Here is a 6,978-nt window from a genome sequence, read left to right on the forward strand (position 1 = left end):
GAGATCTGGAATAGGATGAGAGTAGGAAAGATAGGATAAAGGGTATTTAGGAACACTGCAGAGGTCAAATGAAGAGGATTTGGTAAAGGCCAATTTGATGTCCCCATCTCTAAAGGTTAAGAGATGTGACATGTTAAAGAGCATGAATATATCAGAGTAGAAAATGTTAAATCACCCTGCATTTTGGAAGTACTGAGTTCCTATTTTGTCTTTAGATGATGAGGTCTTTCATTTTATTACCTATCCTTGCTCCTTTGCTAACTAAGCAGGGAAAAAAGTGATCTAAATAGTCAATTGTTTAAAGCTTAATAAAATCCAATAATTTAAATAGTCCCTTTAGGAAGTGCATAAAAATTTCTTTTTTCCTTCTCTTAGATTAGCTCACTTACACTCTTCTTTAATCCATAAGTGATGAATGGATGTATGAGCGGAGGGATACAAAGACATTGTTATATGACCTTGTAGAGTTGAGGAACTATGAAGTCCTATGCTATCTTTTTATCTTCTGGTCCTCGGGTGGTGCCACTGGTCTGTCCTGTCTTATGCCCGGAAGACTTCCAGTGCAGAACCTCAGGAAGTTTTGAATTTGGATTTAATTATCTTGGTTTAAGTGCTGCTTCTTGTGATGGCTCCTGGGTATGCTGTATCCTGAGCTCACTTAAGCTTCCACTCTAAACCCATGGGACGTATGCCTTGGACTCCCCTGCAGCTCCAATTTAGACTCTCCACTCAGCAGCCCTTGCTATGAAACCACCTTGCCCCAGCTACTCCAAACTTCTCTGGAAAGCTGCTAAATTAGACTCTTATTTTTACCTTGAGGAAAACAAGGATAGGTTGTGATAGCTGAATATCAGGACCTGAGTGACAGGCTGGCATGGTAGAGACTATCAAATTTAACTGAATCTGACTGCAACCTAGGTCAATATGGGCAGTCTGCTAATGACATGGGAAAAAAGAGCCCTCTTACTAATGTACCTGTCCTTCCCTAGGCCAACTCCAAGTAAGTGAAAATCTGGGCAAACATCTCAATGTATCTTCTCCTGGCCTCTCTCTCTTATTCTTCTTATAATATTTCAGAGCCAGAGACACAACTTTTCATGTACATGTATTATATCATTAATTACCTCCTTCTCTCAGGCTCCATTGAACCCCCATGATGGACAAAGGCCAAGGCCTCCAGCTCTGTTACTAACATGGTAGCATACTAACAACATGGAGCAAGAAATTTTGTGGGTAATATAGCAACAGAGGAAACCTAAGGAGTTCAAAAATCTGTTCTCAGTGATAGTAATCTGCTGTGCAATCTCATTTTGCATGTCAAAAGCTGAATATTTTCTCAGATATTTTAATCTCCCAGAGAGATGGATGCCTCAGGTGGACTAGTTGGAAAATCCCTACTGAGAAAAATAATAACAAATTTACATTAAATACCATTCAAAATGTTACTCATGTTGCCAGTAGATTTTTAGGAATCTGTGCAATTAATATTATATAACATTTCTAAAATGAATAACTATGGAGACTTCAAAAATGTTCACAGTAGGTGATAGCATATGCTACTTGAAAATGGATACTCATTCAGGACTTTAAATAACATCTATGTTTGTTCTATATAGAGACAATAAACACTGTTGTGCTCTGTCTACAGCCAGGTGTGAAAACAGGATCAGAGGGTTTGCTATTTTATTCAGTAGGTGGAGTAATTTAGTAAACTTCAAATGTTAGTGAATTGATTGACCATCTGATACATATAGTGAAGTTTTTAAAGATGAAGAAGAAAAAGGTTAGCAATAGAAACATTTAATTTATGTTGATAACACTTGCCCCAGTGCCTTTTTTCTTTCTTTGTTCTGTTCTGTTTGTATACAGTCTATTTCTTTTTCATCCAAGCTAGGTACCCACAACTTCTCTTCCTTTATTTCTCATTTACCTGTGATTCTTTCCAACACAAAGATATGAAACACCACTCAAAATGCAAACTTTAATTTTATGAGTCTCCACAAAATCCCAGTGAGGTATAGAAAGTACAGAGTATCCGTTCTAATTAAAAGAAAAATTCAACCTTCTTTGGCTAAAAGCTCTATATCTTATTAAATACCCCAAAGGAAGACAGCTTGACAATTTAATGACATACAAGACATAAACTTATATGCCCCTCCATTGTAACACAGTGGAATAGAAAGCCAATGAACTTTCGGTCAAAAGATGACCTGTTGCTCCAGCCCTGTTATTTACAATCCGTGTAACTGGTTAAAATACTTTCTTCGCCTCCATTTCCTCTTCTGTAAAAGAAGAATGATAGTATCTGTACTGACTTCACAGGATGGTTGACAGAATCAAAGCTAAGATTAGACATTGTTTATGAAAATTCTTTGTAAATTTTAGTGTGCTACAGACACTATTGAGCATTAATATTTTTATCTCCATATGTGTAGCTGGGGTTGAGGTATGTGGCACCATATAGCCTCAGCACTCATTTCTGTACACCTAAGGCTGCTCACTGAAAAGACCCATGATTCTTTGACAATAGAGAAAGCTTGACCCACTCTGGACAAGCAGGAAGTACAAGTTACTGAGCTCAGGAATAGCCATCAACCAGTGATGAATGAGAGATTCGTCGATAGAACACCTCACTTTCCTTCTCCTTCCGCTGGAATAATTTAAGGTGCCCCTTCTACAAGGCCTCCCAGAGTTCCCCAGGGGGAATGGGCACAAGTTTAATGACAGCAGTTACTTGCTTGATGAAAAACTCTTTATTGGTTTCTTTTCCTTCCCTGAGTTGCCCACTCCCCTGCTGCTATTTCCTGGGATGACCTTGAATAAACTGCTTAACTAGAATCCTTGTCTCACAGTATGCTTCAGAGGGAAACCAAACAGAGGAAGTATCTCTTGACGAGGCCTTGCCTTCTTTGTCTGTCTGGGAGAAATCTTTGAAGCCTGGCAGCCTAAATCACACAGGAATTCAAGTCTGAGGTATTCTGATTTCTCCCTTTTAATCCTTCAGTTAAAACCAGAATGACAAATTTTCCATTAATAAAATACGGTGGGTGATTTCCTCCCCCTGGATAACTCACCACGCAGGCCAGCAGGCAGAAAGCACTGCCAGACCATTTTGAGGTCAGCAAGCTCTCACTCAGCCCATCCTACCAGGCTGATACTTAGAATTAGTAGGTATTTCTATGTCTGCTCAAAGTTGTTTTATATAGAACAATAGCTTCAACTAAATAACTAAAGGTCTTCACCACCTAGGGGCCACAAAAGTTTTAAAGTACCAAGTTCCCAAGAGCCATTAGTCCAAATTTCATGTTGCCTTTGCATTTGTACAAAAAACAACATTACTAAATCTTCCGTTTTTGATTAATAAAACACAAACACTTTCTCAAAATACTTTTTTAAGTGTTTATTTTAACTGAAAATCTCTTCTCAACTATGAAGTTAGAAAGACCTGGGTTCAAGTTCTGACTGCCACTCTCACTGGCTGTTGACACTAGGCACATTACTTAACTCTCTAGGGCTCCATTTCTTCCTTCTGTCGCTTAGAAACAATAAAAGTGCCTAGATTTGACAGAGGCCCTTGCGAACAAATGAAACAAGCTTCGTACAGCCCAAAGCATAGTAAGTTTTCATGTTAGTTCATTAAAAGGGAATCTGAAAATAGTTCATTTACTTATTCAATTAACATTTATCAAGCAGTTGTTTGTTGCTAGACCCTGTGATAAATAAAATACAATCTTTCTCTTACCTTCAGCTCCACTGGGGAGACAGATACACTTTTTTAAGTGAATAATTAAAACATGTATAACACATTATATTATATTCAATGCACTACTGCATATTAACATTAAATTAGATGATTATAGTGGAAAGTATTTTTTCTTGAAAATAGCAACAGTAAAAATGCTATCCATAAATTCTATGCTTAATAGGCCACAGTAGTATTTAGATACTTGAATCTACTTATCCTATATTCAGCAATGACCTTTCATAACCTTGCAATTCTTTGAGAACCATTCTCTGTCCACTGTCAGAAAGTTAACATTTGAATGGTTAATACTGAGGAAAGGAGAATGAGAGTATCATTTAACCCTGGGTCACGGTAAATGTGAAGAGAAGATTGCAACCATGTAAGGTTTTCTAGTGGTCCAGGAGGAATGAATTGCTGGTCTGCCTAACTTATCATGTCACTCCACTAAAATCACCATCAGTGTCATAAACTGCTATCGACTAGCTAAGTACTTAGAGGCCTGGGAAGTTTAATATTCTCCTGCCAAAAATACCTAGTAATATGTTTTGTTGATGACCATAGAAAAGCTCACCCTCCTTCCTGTTCTACAAATTTCCAGCATGTTTTGTTCTTGTCTAAGAGAGTGTTTGGTGTATATATTGCATGCTCTTGACCCAGCTTCCCCCAAACCTGTTAATTTCCGCAGCTGGTCCTCACATGCCATTCCTCAGATGGGGAGCACACAGCATATGCACTCTCTCAAACCTCTCTCACACTTCTTGAGGATGAGCAGTGTGCCACTGGCTGGGATTACTTGTAAAAGGAACAGTTTGCTGATGAAGTGGCTCAGGCTCTGCCAGCAGGTTTAGTGAGGTATTTAATTGAAACAAAAAGAGACGTAGCTGACACTCATAACACCTGGCTCTCAGACCCAATTTTTAAACTGCTTATGCCTGGTACCCTATAAGGATATCACTAACTTTCTTTTTTTTTAAATTTTTTGTTTATTTTTTGAGAGAGACACAGCATGAAAGGGGGAGGGGCAGAGAGAGAAAGACAGACACAGAATCTGAAGCAGGATCCAGGCTCTGAGTTGTCAGCACAGAGACTGATATGGGGCTCGAACTCATGAACCATGAGATCATGACCTGAGCTGTATTTGGACCCCTAACTGACTGAGCCACCCAGGTGTCCCAGAATATCACCAACTTTCTTAAAAGAATGTCTCAGCACTGGGAAGGTCAATCAAGGCTTCATCTTAACCTTGTCTTCTCATCTTTACAAAAGGGAATGTTTAATTTTTTAAGAAACATTTCCTATTAGAGAAATGCATTTTTATCTCTTTTAAGTTTATTTATTTATTTTGAGAGAGAGTGAGAGAGAACACCCATGTGCAAGCAAATGGGAGAGGGGCAGAGAGAGAGGAAGAGAGAATCCCAAGCAGGCTCTACACTGTCAGCACGGAGCCAGACACAGGGCTCAAATCCAGGAACCGAGAGATCATGATATGAGCCGAAATCAAGAGTTGGATCCTTAACCAACTGAGCCACCCAGGCATCCCAACAAATGCATTTTTAATAACTATTTACTCCTACTTAGAGAACAACTGTAATCTCCTTAATCTCAGTTCTTCAAATCTCAGAGAGATAACTTTTGTAATAAAAAACATGACTTTATTTCTGCTCTTAAAAAAAGTATCACGTTTTCTTTTTTTTTTTTTTTTTTTTTTTTTTTTTTTTTTTTTTTTTTTTTTTTTTTTTTTNGAGGGAGTCACAGACTCTGAAACAGGCTCCAGGCTCTGAGCTGGCAGTCAGCACAGAGCCCGACGCGGGGCCCGAACCCACGAACCGCGAGATCATGACCCAAGCGAAAGTCGGACGCTTAACCGACTAAGCCACTCAGGCGCCCCTCACGTTTTCTTTTTATGAAGAAGGATCACTCTACAGTTAAACACTAAACTGACCATATTATTTTAATTCTAGAAGTAGCTTTTCCTGAATGATTTTAGAATAAAGTTCTTATGTTTGGAGATAATTTAGGATTAACTTTTCCAGTATAACTTACCCTTTCATATTATAATTTCAACCAATTATTTATTGGGGTGGAAAAATACTAAAAGAACAAGAGCTGGCAAGAAGCAGAAGAACCAACACCACTGTGTTTTTCGTTTTGCTTTTTAAAATCACAAGGAAATCTAGGAAACAGGGTCCTGAGTGACTAAAGGCCAGGATGTGCCAGTCTGTTGGCTTGATTCTCATCATGGTCTGGACCTCCAGGATGTCTTCCATGGAATCATCAATGTGGCCTTGTTCACAGGCTGGTAGAGGTGCAGACAAAACGTGGGTTACTCCAGTATCTCGTACAGACAAAATGAAGAACAGCTGAAAAGTTGATGTAGGTGCAGAGAAGAAACATGATTGACTGAAACAATTCAGGTTATGACTAGCAACTCAAAGACAGACAACCTGTGAGAGCAAGAACTGGAAAGAGATGGCAGGCCACAGGGATTAAGAAAGACTGTTATTTACTGATTACTTTGAAAAGTATGACTTCTGACGAAGTCATACTCATGGTAATGGCACTACTAACACAGGAGACCCATACATGTAGCACAAAACTTTCATTTCACAAATTAGAAAACTGAAGCTCAAGTTTCTCAAGATAAATCACTATTGAGTAACAGAGTTGGATTAGAATCCAAATTTTCTGCTTCCTGCCTCAGTTCCCTTTTCATTCCAACAAACTAAAGTATATCTAGGATCTGAATAGTTTATTCAAAATTAATTACCTTTAAAAAAATAATTACCTTGGGGTCCCTGGGTGGCTCAGTTGGTTAAGCATCTGACTCTTGGTTTCAAGATCACTACTCAGGTAATGATCTCACAGTGGTTCATGGGTTCAAGCCCCATGTAGGGTTCCACACTGACAGTGCAGAACTAGCTTGGGATTCCTAATCTCTCCCCTTCTCTCTGCTCCTCTCCTGCTTGCTTGTGCTTGCTCTTTCATTCTCTCTCAAAGTAAATAGACAAAAATATTACCTTTTTAATTTCCTGAGTACATGGTATGTTTCATGATTTGTAGTCTAGGAACTTTATCTAGAGTTTACCATTTAATTTTCATAGTGACTTCAATGAGACAGGTACTATTACATCTGTACAGCATGAGTAAAGTAATGCTCAGTGACACTCAGTTATGTGCGGCATAAAATTGAGCACCTAGTACCTGACGGAACTGCCATTTAGATCTATGTCTCT

Source organism: Hyaena hyaena, unplaced genomic scaffold (assembly GCF_003009895.1).
Source record: "Hyaena hyaena isolate Hyena2069 unplaced genomic scaffold, ASM300989v1 scaffold_1526, whole genome shotgun sequence".
NCBI lineage: Eukaryota > Metazoa > Chordata > Mammalia > Carnivora > Hyaenidae > Hyaena > Hyaena hyaena.